The 15,621-nt window shown below is 41.1% G+C and overlaps 1 long non-coding RNA gene across 1 annotated transcript in view; it reads left to right on the forward strand.

Annotated features, from left to right (window-relative positions):
- Positions 1–15,505, forward strand: part of LOC129408333 (uncharacterized) — a 32,979-nt gene extending 17,474 nt beyond the window's left edge. The window contains exons 2-3 of the long non-coding RNA XR_008631888.1: positions 5,911–6,002; positions 15,222–15,505. This is a non-coding gene — a long non-coding RNA (uncharacterized LOC129408333). The remainder of the gene's footprint in view (positions 1–5,910; positions 6,003–15,221) is intronic.
- The last annotated feature ends 116 nt before the right edge of the window (positions 15,506–15,621 follow it).

A 15,621-nucleotide genomic window follows, 5' to 3' on the forward strand; every position in this document is an offset into this window, starting at 1 on the left:
CATCTCTCAGCTCTCACTGTGGCAGCTCAGATCAGGGTCCCGCACCAGGTCGGGTCAGGGTCCCCCGCCAGGTCGGTTCAGGGTCCCGCACCAGGTCGGGTACCTGTGGACTTAAGAGAGCACGCGGACCAGATGTCCGCAAAGCGCGATTGGGTGACGGCTGCATTTACCTCTGTGCAGTGCGGATCTGCAGCGGTCCCTTTCGCCTGCGGTCACCCGATGGTCTTTGCACTTTAGTCCTGTTTTAGTCCTGTTTTAGTCCTGGGTTAGTCCTGTTTCAGTCCTGGGCACGGGCGGTAGCGGGTGGAATGTTAACAGGTCTGGACAGGCGCCCCGTGGACCCGTGCAGGACTCTGGGTCGGGTCACGTGCGGTGATCGCGGTGGGTTTCTTAGTACCGCGGTGATTCATTTTTGTGGTTATTGCGACAGCTCTAATTTGAAGTTTTGCACCACATTTCACAAATAATAATCACACAGTTTTGACTTGAGTCTAAACCAGAAGTGCAGAGTCTGATCTTTGACACTTCAGAGTCTCAGAGCGACTGGAGACAGGAAACAGCTGACGCCATCAAGCTCACAACTTTACATCCTGTGGTCCGCAGACAGATCCCACTGCAGTTTTTGCAACAGGAAATTTAAAATCTCATCAGATTCTCCTCGTGTCTGTGGTAAAAATCATTTAAGACCAAAAAATCCTGTAGTGTGTGTCGGTTTTTAGACAGAGCAGAGCCTACAGTTAGCATCAGGTATCATTTGTAACTCAAGTGGCCACACCTCCCTGTCAATCCCAAATTTATTTAATCTCAGAAGTGAAGCAGGTTTGGACTCGGTTTGGACTTGGACGAGAGGTGCCACTAACTAACAGAGACTGTAGTTGTGTCCTTTGGCAAGACACTTCATCCACATGGTCTGGTGTGGACGTGGCGTGGGAGTGAGTGGTGGTGACTAGGGCTGGGTATCATTAAAGGTTGTATAGAGGATTTTTTAAGGAAAGAGAAATCCAGCGACAGTCCTTTTTCAAATGTAGTGCATGCGTGACACCACCTTCCTCCTCCACAGCCTCTAGAAATAATATAGAGACCGACACCTCAGTTTTTAGACCCTTCGTCCGCTTCAGTCGCGCCATCGCTGGAAGGAATCTCCAAGAATCACCTCAGTTTGTCTTCACTCCTTTTCCCCTTCTCTTCTTTCAGCGACCTCAAAAACCGACTTTCTTTTGCGGCGAACTGGTCGTGGATTCTCGTCCGCCATCGCGACAAACTTTATGCGAACTGCGAGAGAGCCACAGTTAGAAAAAGCCTCTAAGACCCGCTGCATAGTTACCTTAGAAACGTAGGGAGTTTGATTGACAACCTGACAGCCAATAGAAAATGAGGCAGCCTCGTTTTCTATTGGCTGATGTTTATCTGGCCTCAACACGTCCACATAGTTGATAGATTTTCTTTTATTTTTTTTTTTGGTCATCATAATTAATAACAAGGCTGCTGCGTCTCTGTAATGGTGTTTTAAACTTTCACTGACAATTTGAAACAAACAAAAAATCCTCCATACAACCTTTAAGAAGTTGCCGATACGATATATACCTCGATACAGTGAGATTTTGATTCAATACGATACATTTCAAACCGATTCGATAAAAAATAAAGCCTTTCTCATGGCTGACTTTGCAAAACCATTTCTTGTGCGAAGTTCATATGAAACTCAACCATTTTAATCCTCAAAATAGTAAAAATGTCAAATGTGTTGCTTAAAAAAGTTTCCTTCCTCCAAACAAGCCAACAAAACTGTAGGGCTGCAACAAAATTATTTAGTAAAATAAACCAAAAAATAATGTTTAAACCGTGGCTGTGATACTAAAAGTTTTTGTTAAACCACATCTTGTGCAAAGTTCATATGAAACACAAACATTTTAATCGTGAAAATGTCAAATGTGTCGCATAAAGGAGCTTTCTTCCTCTTAAGAAAATGGCAAAACTGTGGGCGCTGTAACAAAATAATTTGAGTAAAATAAACCAAAAAATAATCTTGGTGATATATCGATACAGCAGCCCCGAATATCGATACTGTATCATCGCATTAAACGATACGATATATTGATATTTCGATATTTTTGCAGGAGCAGAGTTTTGACACAACATCGTCTTTTTACATTAAATCCTTGAAAATGTAGTTGTATTGTAAACTCGTCCCGCTGAAGCCTTGAGCCTGACGTCCGGTTTTGCTCCGTATCGTTTCAAGGATAACGCCGTAAATATCTGGCAACGCTGAACAGTTTTACCCCAAAGTGGAAGTTATTCTTAGAACTCTCTCTAAACACGCAGCGACTCAGGAAGATAGAGATTAGGCACGTGCTTTGGTGCCTGAACATCGAGTCCTCGCAGCTGATGATGAGATAAAAACTTAGAAAAATGTGAAAAACAAATGCGCCCTAGTTGATTTTTACGATCTTTAAAAAATGTGAAAAACAGTTTGCAGTTGTCCAGAGTTCTTAATCTGTGTGTCACTCGTTTATTTATTTTTTAAAATAAAACCAAAAATAAGAAAATGGAAAAAAAAAAACTATTTTCTTCATTATTTGTCTCCAAAACCAAAAATGAAAAAAAAACAAAAACAGATAATTATTCTTTTTTTTTTTTTCAGTTTTTGATTTTGTGTTTAAATGAAAAATGGAAAAAATGGAAAATGGACTGAACCAGGACTGAACCGAGACTAAAACAGGACTAAACCAGGTCCAGGTGCAGGACAGGGACTGAGGCCAGGATCAGACCAGGACCAGACCGTAATTGAGACCGTGATTGAGACCGAGACTGAAAACGGTTTAGTCCTGGTATAGTCCCAGTCTCAGTCCTGATCTGGATTGAGACCGGGACCAGACCAGGACCAGACCGTAATTGAGACCGTAATTGAGACCGTAATTGAGACCGTAATTGAGACCGTGATTGAGACCGTGATTGAGACCGTGATTGAGACTAGGGCTGAAGCCGGGACCGGACCAAGACCAGGCCGGGACAAGACAGGGACTGAGACCGGGACTGAAAACTGGTTTAGTCCTGGTTTAGTCCCAGTCTCAGTCCTGGTCTGGATTGAGACTGGGACCAGACCGGGACCAGACCGGGACCAGACCAGCACCAGACTAGGACCAAACCGTGATTGAGACCATGATTGAGACCGGACTGAAGCCGGGACCAGACCAGGGCTGAAGCCGGGACCGGACCAAGACCAGACCGTAATTGAGTCCGTGATTGAGACCGGGACTGAAAACGGTTTAGTCCTGGTATAGTCCCAGTCTCAGTCCTGATCTGGATTGAGACCGGGACCAGACCGGGACTGAGACTGGGACCAGACCAGGACCAGATCGTGATTGAGACCAGGACTGAAGCCGGGACCGGACCAGGACCAGACTGTAATTGAGACCAGGACTGAGACCGGGACTGAGACCGGGACTGAGACCGGGACTGAGACCGGGACTGAGACCGGGACTGAGACCGGTTTAGTCCTGGTTTAGTCCCAGTCTCAGTCCTGGTCTGGATTGAGACCAGGACTGACACCAGGACTGAGACTGAGATCATACCGGGACTGAGACCAGACCAGGACTGAAAACAGTTTAGTCCTGGTTTAGTCCTGTTTTAGACCTGGTTCAGTCCTGGTTGAGTCCGGTGTCACAGTCACGGGAGAAACGAGAAACGTCCGTTATCAGTTTTTTCCATCTTTCATTTAAACACAACATCGAAAAACGATAAAACGAATCATCTGTTTTTCCATTTTGGTTTTGGAGACAAATAACGAAGAAAATCTTTTTTTTTTTCTTATTTTTAGTTTTATCTTGAAAAACCAAATGAACGAACGACACACAGATTTCCCTTTCTTTACCTTCTGCACTCAGAGCTTCTTAATAACTCACCACGATGAGTTTATAAGCGACCAGAGCAGAGTTTTGACTTGACTTGACGGTAAAAAAGATAGCAAACAAAAAAACTAGCATGGTAACGCACACTTCCTGATGCTCAAACTCGTATTAGATTAGAGACGGTACAAAATGGAAAAAAAAAAAAAGAGTATTAGGTGTTGGATTATGCAAAAATGAAAGAACAAACTCAAGCTCAGGTGCTGGTGGAGGGTCCATCACCTGCTTGTTTCCATGGATACGTCATAGCTCTGTCTGGAATGTTCCACAGTGTGACTTTACTTTAAACAGCTCTACACTGCGACCCGAATTATTATGCAAGTTAGGTTTTTAATTACTTTGCACAAACTATTGGGGTTAGCCCACCCTTTCTTTCAGAATACATTGCTGTACTGGTTCTGCAAATTTATCCATAACAATGTTCCACATAAATGACATTAGATGGAAAATATAATAACAATTCAAATTTCAGGTGAACCAAATTATTATGCAAATCTTTATTTCAAAGTAAAACATCTTGTTTTATTAACAAACATATTTTATATTGTCAGATAGACTGTCCTGAGCACAAATTGTCAAATAATAAGCATATCTAAATGATTCTTTACTTGGAGATGTAGCCACCTTTCTTCTGCATCAGAGTAAGGACCATTGAAGATGTCAAGTTTTCAATTTCAGCAGGTTTAATGTTTTTTGCAGCCTTTACAATAGCTTATCCTTTGATGAGAACTGTTTTCCATTTTCAAAAACCCTTCTTTTCAGGATCAACCACAGATTTTTTATGCAGTTTAAATCAGGTGAGGATGCTGGCCAGTCCATTATCTTGTCCTGTAAGTAGCCCTTTGATGCCAGCCACTCAACAGTAAACTTGAATGCATGACTTGGAGCATTATCCTGCATGAACATCATTTTCTTGCGCTGCGCAGCTGGTGTCTTCTTCAACCACGGAAGGAAATTTTCTCCTAGGAATTTGCAGTAATTTGCCGAATCCATTTTCACTCCTTCTGCAACCCGGAAAGGGCCAATGAGTTCATTTTTTATGATGCCCGCCCATATCATAACACCTCCACCACCTTGCTGACGCCTCAAACTGGGTGGAGCAGCGGTACTTTTGGCTATCCAACCTCTAGCCCAACCGTCCGGACCATCAAGGGGCACGCATCTCATCAGTCCAGATAACTTGCCCAAAATCCAATTTCATATACTTCTTACACCATGCCAGTCTTTTGTCCTTGTGTTTTTGATTAAGTGGAGGCTTTGTTTTTGCTTTTTAGACCTTACCAAGCGTTTTCAGAACACGATTCCGTGAGGTCTTTGGGGTGTGGCCTGGACCAACAGCAGAAAAGATGCTTGCACTGGAACTCAAAGGCTGTTTGATCATTTCTCTCTTTAAAGCTGACAAATCTTGAGCTGTTAGCTTCCTCCTTGGAGCCTCCTCACGTTTTTTTCTTGTTTTTTCACCATTGGAAACAAAGGCCTTGATTGTCCTATGGTCACAGTCCAATAATCTTGCTATTTCAATCGTTGGTCGCCCCTCTCCCAAAAATGTCACGATAGAAGCCTTCTCCTTACTACTGAGGTCCTTCTTCTTTCCCGTCTTTAGTGCTTATGGTCACAGAACACAGAATACTCCCCTTTATATATGTCTGCATAATAATTTGGTTCACAGCATATTAACATTTTAACAAATTTTTGCTCAATACGTAAATGCTTCAAATATTTTATGCTTTTGGTTAATCAACTGCCCTATCAGGCATGAATTAATACCACTTTTATTAAAAAACTGACTTGCATAATAATTTGGGTCGCAGTGTACTTCACATTTATTCAATTACAGGTGGTTTTATGGCTCAAAAACACCTCGAAAAACAAACATTCTGACTGTGAGCTGGTTCCATTCCAGACAAAAAAAAAAGCCCTACACCGGAAAAGTTACGCAATGCAGCTTTAAAGACATTTCGCTTTCCCCCACAAGACTTATTTTGTCTTTTTTTTTCTGTTTCAGCCGTGACTCCCAGTGAGACGTCGGAGCATTTGGACGAGGGACAAAGCAGGACCCGGGACTCGGAGTACAGAAGGAGATAAGCCCATATACAGGTCGGTACTCGCACAAAAACACACAACACAACACAAATCCAACGGAAATCTGAGAACTGTGCCTTAAACAACAAATATATACTGCACAACTGACTTTTTGTGCTTTTAATATCATCGTCTTCTTATTTAAAAACATACCGGGAGTTGTAGTTTTGCTTCATTTGTGCTTATTTCATTAATCCATAAATCAAAATTTGACTTAGACAAACTTTATTGATCCACAAGGGAAATTATTCGGACACAGGAGCTCACACATCATAATAAATATAATAACAAAGAGCAAAAACATAAATAAATTCTAAATAAATAGCAAAAAAAAAAAAAAAAAAAAAAGAAAAACAGCAATAGACAGGTGTCAAAAAAGACATTAAACATAACAAAAATAAAATAGCAAGATAAGTAATAAATAAAATATAAAAATAGAGTAATAAATTATAAAAATATAAAAATCTAAAATAAAATAGAAAGTAATAAATAAAATATAAAAATAAAAAAGAGAATAGAGATAAGTAATAAATAAAATATAAACATTTTGTAATAAATGATAAAATATAAAAGTAAAAAATAAAATAGAAAGTAATAAATAAAATATAAAAAATAAAAAATAGAATAGAAAGATAAATAAAATATAAAAATAGAGTAATAAATTATAAAATATAAAAATTAAAAATAAAACAGAAAGATAAGTAATAAATAAAATATAAAAGTAAAAAAATAGAATAGAAATATTAGTAATAAATAAAATATAAAAATAGAGTAATAAATTATAAAATATAAAAATAAAATAAAAAATAAAATGGAAAGCTAAGTAACAAAATATAATGTAGGGAGTATTATCTGTTACATAAGGGCGAGTTGTTGTACAGTTGTAGGGAGTATTATCTGTTACATAAGGGGCGAGGGACGACTGTATCAGAAAACACATAACAATAACATAACAAGGAAAAAAAGTGAGTTTTTAGGAGGGACTTAAAAGTCGTTCAGCCTTATTTGCCGATTCCACATCTTGGGAGCAGTCGCCGCAGAAGCCCGACCTCCTCTCTGTTTTCTCCGTTTGTAAAGTGTTGTTGTTGTCGTCCGCCCACAGCTCCCGTCGCTGCCCGATCTGTCAGGGTTTAATGATTTAACACGACTCTGCACAAACCTCATTACACGACGTCAGACCGGGAAAGGCCAGGCAGGTCCCTCTGACTCGAACTAACCAGATACTGTGGTGCACAGAGCGAATAGGAGGGTTTCAGTCACGTGATCACGATGATGCGCGAATTTCAGGTGGACGGCAGGAAGTGATGATAAACACGACAAACACGGCTCTGGAGAACACAAATATGGAGAAGAGTTCTTATTGTCAGGATTTACGTTTCAACGTTTTTTTATTCGGAATTAAAGCTCTTATAAACGCAGTCGGAGCCAGAGTGGATGGACCCGGAAGCGTCCCCATGCACACTTCCTGTTAGCGGGTTAGCTCTGTCCATTTCTATAAACAGTGTGTGTGTGTGTGTGTGTGTGTGTGTGTAATATATTCTAACTGTAACTGTTCTTATAAAACCTTTAATTATCCAGAATCCAGTGAGTTTTTGAAATAATAGGAGGGATTCAGTCACGTGATCACGATGATGCGCGAATTTCAGGTGGAGGGCAGGAAGTGAAGACAAACACAACAAACAAACACGGCTCTGGAGAACACAGATATGGAGAAGAGTTCTTATTGTCAGGATTTAGAGCCAGGAGCGAGATAAAAGTACGAGCAGTTAGTCGACAAATATATTGGGCGTTGACCCTGATCTTATTGAAAATGAGAGAATTTTCAACCGAAGTAAAAGATTTGCCGACAATCGAGGCAGAGGAGATCACCGACTATTTAGCTCTTCAGACATTGTTCTACACCAGACAACAGATGAAGACAAAGTACAAAAGTTTGGAGGCATAGAACTTTTTTTGTCAGTGGATGGGTCCTCAACCTCGGTGCAAAACGCCTAAATGATGATTATGGTTTGGTCTTCGCCGGGGTGAGTGTTTCTCTTATTTTATGTGTATAGACGTTATGGGAAAAACTGCAGTGTATCGGCAGTGACCTCTATCTGAACTATTTAATGTCAACAAACGTCGTTAGTCATAAATGATTCATTTATATTTAGGTAAACCACAAAAAACAATTTATCTTTGTAACAAACCTTTGTGGAAGTGGTCACTGCAGACACGAGCATTAGTGAATTCTGCTCCTACCAATCGCAAACAGGTTTGTAATCCACTTTTTACGGTGTTGTTCTGTCGGCTTTTCCCACTTCTGACCTTTGTGGACGACTATATTCGGTACTCTAAAAAAATCGCTTTTCCTTCTCTTGGTTAGAACAATTGGCACAGCCGTAAACTGCACAACACATCGTCATTTTCCTCCAGTCAGTTCTCTTCCTGCCCTCCATCTGATTTTGCATGCTGACAAACGTAGCCCTGTGACGTCACGTGAAACCCATCTATTGTTTACGTTTATTCCCGTTGCTGACAGCAGAGGGCGCCCCAACACCTACATGCCTCATCTGAATCTAGGTCATGATAATTACTAGATCGACTTGATGGAACAATATATTTTTTATACTTTTTCTTAGTACAACTGAGAAATATTGTGTTATTTTTTGGCTACATGATGAAATTTGAGCTGTAGCTTCTGTAACTCATTAAGTGGTTCATTCCGTTATTTATTGATTCCACTTCATGATTTTTTGACAATATTATACCGTATTTTCCGCATTATAGGGCGCACTTAAAAGCCTTTAATTTCATCAAAAACGACTTTCCACACGTTACAGTTGAACAAAGTTGAGAGTTATTGTGAACGCGTTGAATAAAGTTTGACTGACTGATCTAAGTCTAAAGCGTCAGAGCGTCCAGTTTCTATGTAAAGTTGATGTGGACGCGACTAGAGCATCCTGCGTTTTTGCGGCGCGTCTTCGGCGTCAGCGCGGCACGAATCTGGCATCGACACGGCGAGTCTTGAGCGTTTTTGCGTCGACGCTCTAGACGCGCGTCCAAGGCGTCAGCCTCAAGAAGTTGAAAATGCTGAACTTTTCGCGTCAGACCCACAGCGTCGACCAATCAGGGACGAGTATCCAGAGACGCAGCGACGTTATTATCAGGAAGAAAAACCCCAGAACCAGAACAAGAACCACAAACATGAACAAAGAATAAATATATACACCACAATCACCGAGAAGATCACGAGAACTACACCAGAACTGGACCAGGACTAAACCAGGACTAAACCAGGACTGATCCAGTGTCAATAGTGGAGTATAAATATAAACACGTCCCAGTCATCAAGTCAATCTCCTCCGCTGATGATTTATGTCATAAAAACACTAAAGTCTCTCAGTCTGGTCTGACATGGTTTCAGGAAAAGAGCGGGACCGGGTTCTTGTTTCCAGGGCAACGGACGCGTGTCAAGTATTTTTCTCCCGTTCGTCCACGGTGAATCGTGACGAGCGTCTAAACTCAAATACAAAGGCTCCAAATAGAGACGTCAAGGCGTTTTTTTGACGCTTTGGTGTGAATAGCCCTTAAGGCTGCGTTCAGACTGCACCTGAAGTGACCCAAATCTGATTTTTTGGATATGTGGTCGTAAAACCGATACATATCTGATCTTTTGACATGTGACTTCAGTGTGAACGGTCAAAGTGCATTCATCCACCTACACGTTATCAACAAGCCACAAACATCACTATTCTGTGCTGAAGTAGGCGAAAATTGTTCATGAACTCCGTGTCACTGAAGTGAAGCACATCACCACTCACCACTCTTGGCTCCGTCTCCACATCCACACGTTCCTTTCAACGGACTGAACCACAAAACACCACGACCAAAAACCTCGTCCTTCTCCTTCTTAATCTCCTCCTTAAAATAAGTAAGTTGTTCATGTTCTGGCTCCATTACGAGAGGAACTTTAAAATCTCCAGGTGCTTGATGCTGCGTCCATGTTTGGACAACTTCTGTAAACACAGAGACGCTCGCTGCGGTTGACGTCGTGGTGTCTCCAGTGCACATGTGGGACACTTTTGGGCTGTTTAATGTTCACACTGGAGTCACATACAAGTGACATTTAACTGGAAATGTGAACGACCTCAAAAATCGGAATTGAGCGTTAAGCCCTGCAGTCTGAACGTAGACTTAAGTTGTGTTTCGTTCAATGCGCCTTCTAGTCCGGTGCCGTTTATAGGGGAGTTTCATTGTTGACAAAAGCGCGCGTTACATGCTGGGAATTATTTTGGTCGGCGGCAAGAAACACTAATTCAACATGACGGACGGAGCGAGAAAGCACGTAAAGGGTATTGATCCCAGTTATTTATCCACTCTAACAGGCAGAGGACCCAAGACCATTTGACCAGAAATTGGTCATAAGCATCGATGGACGACAAATCACCCTTTTCAACCCTGACAAAAGGTGGACAAAACCAAATGTCTGGTCAGAATCTCCAACTACCTGGACAAATATTCACTTGGGCGATATCCACAATGACTTGGTGGAAACTCCTGGGCCATTCACAGCAGAAAAGATGAAAACCTCCAAGAGTCTCGATGTGTTGTTGAACTTGTTGGAGTCCACGGTTTGTTAGGATCTTCTACGTTTGCTCTGTGGATGTTTCAAAGCCGTTTAATTCACCGTTAGCGGTTCTTTTCACTCGGAATACAAAAAAGACATTTTCCTTCTTCCGTGCTTCTATTTGTGCATCCGATAATGCAGCAGGAATTTACCATTACCGGGGAGAAATACGCGAGGTTACACTGTGTTTGACGCTACCGTGTTTCTTGCCTCCGACCAAAATATTTCCCTGCATGCAACGCGGGCTTTTAATAACAATGACGTCATCTGAAACTTGCCTGTATGTGAAAAAAGTTCAAAAATAGACCATTCAATGACAATGTGCGCCTTATAATCCAGAGCCCCTATATTGCGAAAACTGCGGTACATTTAGAATAGTTTTCTGGTTTAAATCTGCTTTAGGGTTATTGCGTCAGTGGCATAAATTAGTTTCAGTATTACTGTTTATTTACTTGAGCAATACATCATGCTTCAAAATGTGTTATCTGAAACCTCCAGATTTAATTAACGACAGAAGTACATGTGTAATACTTCTGTCTTTATGAGGAAGACAAAACATTTAAAAGTGCCCTGTGTAACTTTTCTGGTGTTGGTTCTGTTTTTCAGTATTTTTTAAGCAACAGAAGCTCCTGTAATTGAGTAAACAGATACGATTAACTACATTTCATGACTAAACTCAGCGCAAACCCGTCGTGCCGCTCTATTCTTTATAATACAATATAATTGCAGTAATAAAGTACGAGGAGCTTGTGCTTCTCCCAGACGGACCGAGTGACCCCCGGACACACAGACGTCTCTTTATGAAAACACAGGAGCTTCAGTTTGTGAGACGAGGATTTACGGAGCTATTTCCTCATTCTGTTCCTCTGAGGGTCACAAAGTACAGACGATTACCCACGATCCTGAGAGGGAATGTACGACGCACAGGAGGGACGGAGGTACAGAAGAGGGATGGAAAAAACTGAAAAAATTACAAAAAAATTCTAAAATCACCAAATGAAAGTATCTCACGTTTTAGCTCAGTCCCTTGAGTCGTTCCTGAGTTATGACCCGTTGAAATTTTGGGGCCATGCTCACTTTTTCTGAAAGCTTAAACTATAAGCATGTTTGAGAGATCAGAACTTCATTAAAAAAAAAAGAGCTAGGAAGATGAAAATGTGTAAAAAAAAAAAAATAATAATAATAAAAAAATAAATAACATTTAAAAAATTATTAATAATAATAATAATAATAACAATAATAACAATAATAATAATAATAAGACAATACATAAATACATAAATAAATACATTTAAAGTGAAAGAAAAAGTGAGTATGGCCCCAAAATTTCAACGGGCCATAACTCAGGAACGACTGAAGGGATTGAGCTAAAATTTGAGATTCTTTCATTTGGTGATTTTTAATTTTTAATTTTTTTTTTTTTCAGAATTTTTTCAGTCAAATCTGAGGTGGTTCAAAGGGGAGATTCCCTGAAAACGGCTGATTTCACACGGACTAACCCCGTGCAGAGGAGGGACAGAGGTACAAAGGAGGAAGAGAAGAAGTACAGAAGAGGGAGAGAGGTAGAGAGGAGGAAGAGAGGTACAGAGGAAGGACGGAGGTACAGAGGAGGAACAGAGGTACAGAGGAGGGAGAGAGGTAGAGAGGAGGAAGAATTGTACAGAAGAGGGACAGTGGTACAGAGGTACAGAGGAGGAAGAGGGTTACAGAGGTAAAGAGGAGGGACAGAAGTGCAAAGCAGGAAGAAAAGAGGTACAGAGGAGGAAGAGTGGTAAAGAGGAGGGAGGTGCAGAGGAGGAAGAGTGGTACAAAGGAGGAAGAGTGGTACAGAGGAGGGAGAAAGGTGCAGAGGAGGGAAAGTGAATATGTGGAACAGAGGGAGAGTGGTACAGAGGAGAGACAGAGGTGCAAAGGAGGAAGAGTGAATATATGGAACAGAGGAGGGACACAGATACAGAAGATGCAGTGGGGTACAGAGGAGGGAGAGTGAATAAGTGGTACAGAGGAAGAAGAGCGGAACAGAAGCAGGATAGTGGTACAGGGGAGAGGAGAAGAGGAGGGACAGTGGTGCAGAAGAGGGACAATAGTGCAGAGGAGGGCGAGTGAATATGTCGACAGCGGAGGGAAAGTGGTACAGAGAATTACAGGGGGTCAGAGGATGCAGCGTAGACCAGGGGTGCTCAATATGTCGATCGTGATCTACCAGTCGATCGCCAAGGTCGTGTGGGTAGATCGCCGTGTCTCGTCTCGGACTCGTGTTTGGACTCGGTCTTGTCTCTCACTCGAGGTCTGACACTCAACAAGTGTGATCATATTTCATTACGGCCGCTGCTGTTGGTAATAAACTTGTAGCGGGTGCAGGAGCGTGTGGGGCGTCTCAGTGCAGCCTGTGCGCTCATTTGAAACCCGCGGAGACTCTACGGCGCATCACAAACACACACGCTCCCTATGCACGGCTCGTCTGCGACAGCGTGTGCCCTCGTGTACCAGCGTGCATCACAGGGCAGGTTCAACTTCCTAAACATCCTACCTGTCCACCTGCCTCACGTCAGCACGCCGCCCCTCACCTTTTCACGCTCTCGCTCCTTCCTGCGTACAGCGAACACAAGCCCCTCCCACAGTGCGGCTGATTAGAAGAACAAGACCAAACGTGAAGCAAAAACCAGTCTAAATTTGTGTTCCAGTGTTGACACAAAGCAGGTCTACAGCATAGAGCGGATCTACTGAGCAGACCTACTGCCACATTTGGCTGAAGTTTGTCTAACAAAAGTGCACAAATGCATCTGTGTTTGTCACGATGTGTGTTTGGTTTGGTAAACGTGCAGAGGCTGGTAAATATCACTGCAAAACCAGAAAAGAATGTAACTCCAGTTTGGAACTTTAAAAAACAGGTTTAAAAATCTTTCTTCACTTTTTCACAGTTTTGTGTAAAGTGCCAGAGGAAGTTCTCTTAAAGAAGAGGTTCTCAAACTGTGGGTGAGGGTCCAAAAAAGGGCCACAGAGTGTTTCAGTGCAGTTTGTTTGACTTTGTATTAGGTCGATCATTTTGACTTGGTCATTTTGTAAGTAGCTCACATGATGAAAAAGTGTGAACACCCCTGGCGTAGAGGATCAGGAGGAGCAGAGGATTCTCCGTGGACACTTCTTCTCACTCTGTAAAACTCTCTGTAATGGAAAAGTTGACCCGGCTGAGCCCCGGTTGTGTTTTTCCTGGTTGTGATTTTCCTGGCGCACTCCTCTGAGCGTGTGTGATATTTGTGGAGTCAGCCCTAAGTCTGGATGTTGTGGTTCGTGACTCATCTTTTCGCTTACACTCTTTAAACATGGACACAGCTGCGCCTCCTACGGTATAATACTCCCTCCAAACTTAAAGTCTTAAACGCGCACGTGTCCGGGTGCTAATAATCGCCTTGGACGTCGTCATGTCCCCGTTTTATTACAGCACAATTACACACGGCCGACCACAGGCTTTATTTAGTCTCTGCGTGTGTGTGTCCTTTTGTGGACGGTGAAATTCAATGAAAACATTATAATTATTTCAAAAACGCACGGAATTCTGGATAATTAAAGGTTTTATAAGAACAGTTACAGTTAGAATATATTACACACACACACACTGTTTATAGAAATGGACAGAGCTCTGCTAACAGGAAGTGTGCATGGGGAGCTTCCGGCTCCATCCGCTCTGGCTCCGACTGAATTTTCTGAGCTTTAATTCCGAATAAAAATCATTTAATTGTGGATAAAAATGAATTCAGCTTATAAAAAAGACCATCTAAACACTTGAAAATAATTATTCGGAATTAAACTTAATTCAGAAGTAAGTGGGTGATTTATTCTGATTTTCCGATTTGTTCCTGCTACTGTTGCTACTAGTATTACAAGGACTACTACTACTACTACTACTACTAGTACTAGTACTACAGCTACTGCTACCACTACTACTACTACTACTACTACTACTACTACATCTACAACAACAACAGCTACTACTTCTACCTCCTCTGCTTTTGCTCCTACTACTACTAATACAACTAAAACTACTACTACTACAACTAAAACTACTACTACTACAAAAATTACAACTAAAACTACTACTACTACAAAAACTACAACTAAAACTACTACTACTACAAAAACTACAACTAAAACTACTACTACTACAAAAACTACTAACAAAAATACTACTACTACAAAAACTACAACAAAAACTACTACTACTACTACTACAAAAACTACAACTAAAACTACTACTACAACAGAAACTACTACTACTACTACTACAAAAACTACTACTACTACTACTACTGCTGTTACAAAAACCACTACTACTACAAAAACTACTCCTACTACCTCCTCTGCTTTTGCTCTTGCTACTACTACCACTACTACCACTTACTACCACCTACTACTACTACTACTACTATTACTACAACAAAAGCTACTACTACAACTATAACTACAGCAAGATCATCTTCAGCTACTACGATAGCTAGTACTTTTACTGCATTCTGTCCCGTTATATTTTTTTATGCTTCGTTTTGTTGTTTCTGTGTCGTTGCTGGGCCTGTGATGTCATCGCGGTTCTCTCTTCTGATTGGCTGTTCCTCTCTTCTCTGTTTCAGGTGCAGATCTGAGCTGCGGAGGAGAGAGTCCGTTTCTTTTGTGCCTTATTCAAAAACATCTTCCACTTTGCACTGGACGCTTCTAAATATTTACAATTTAAAATACTTATACTTATTATAACATAGGCCCCATAAATCAGACTTTAGTGTGTGTGTAATATAAAGGTCAAAATATAAAACTTCCCTATTGACAATTTCCTTTTTGTGAGTCTATAATATCGTTTTAAAAATCAAAATCTACATATGAAAACAAGCTGTCCAAATTTTTAGTGGCTCATTTTTTAGAAAAGTTACGTGAAATTTGGCTTCAAAACTTAAAAATTGTATCTTTCTGTTGTGAAATTATTTAAGAAAAGAATTATATTTTTAACAGTTTCATTTTTTTTTTTAATAGAAAGTT

The sequence above is a fragment of the Boleophthalmus pectinirostris genome, unplaced genomic scaffold, assembly GCF_026225935.1.
Source record: "Boleophthalmus pectinirostris isolate CB_2022bp ecotype Guang Dong unplaced genomic scaffold, ASM2622593v1 HiC_scaffold_16, whole genome shotgun sequence".
Classification (NCBI taxonomy): domain Eukaryota; kingdom Metazoa; phylum Chordata; class Actinopteri; order Gobiiformes; family Gobiidae; genus Boleophthalmus; species Boleophthalmus pectinirostris.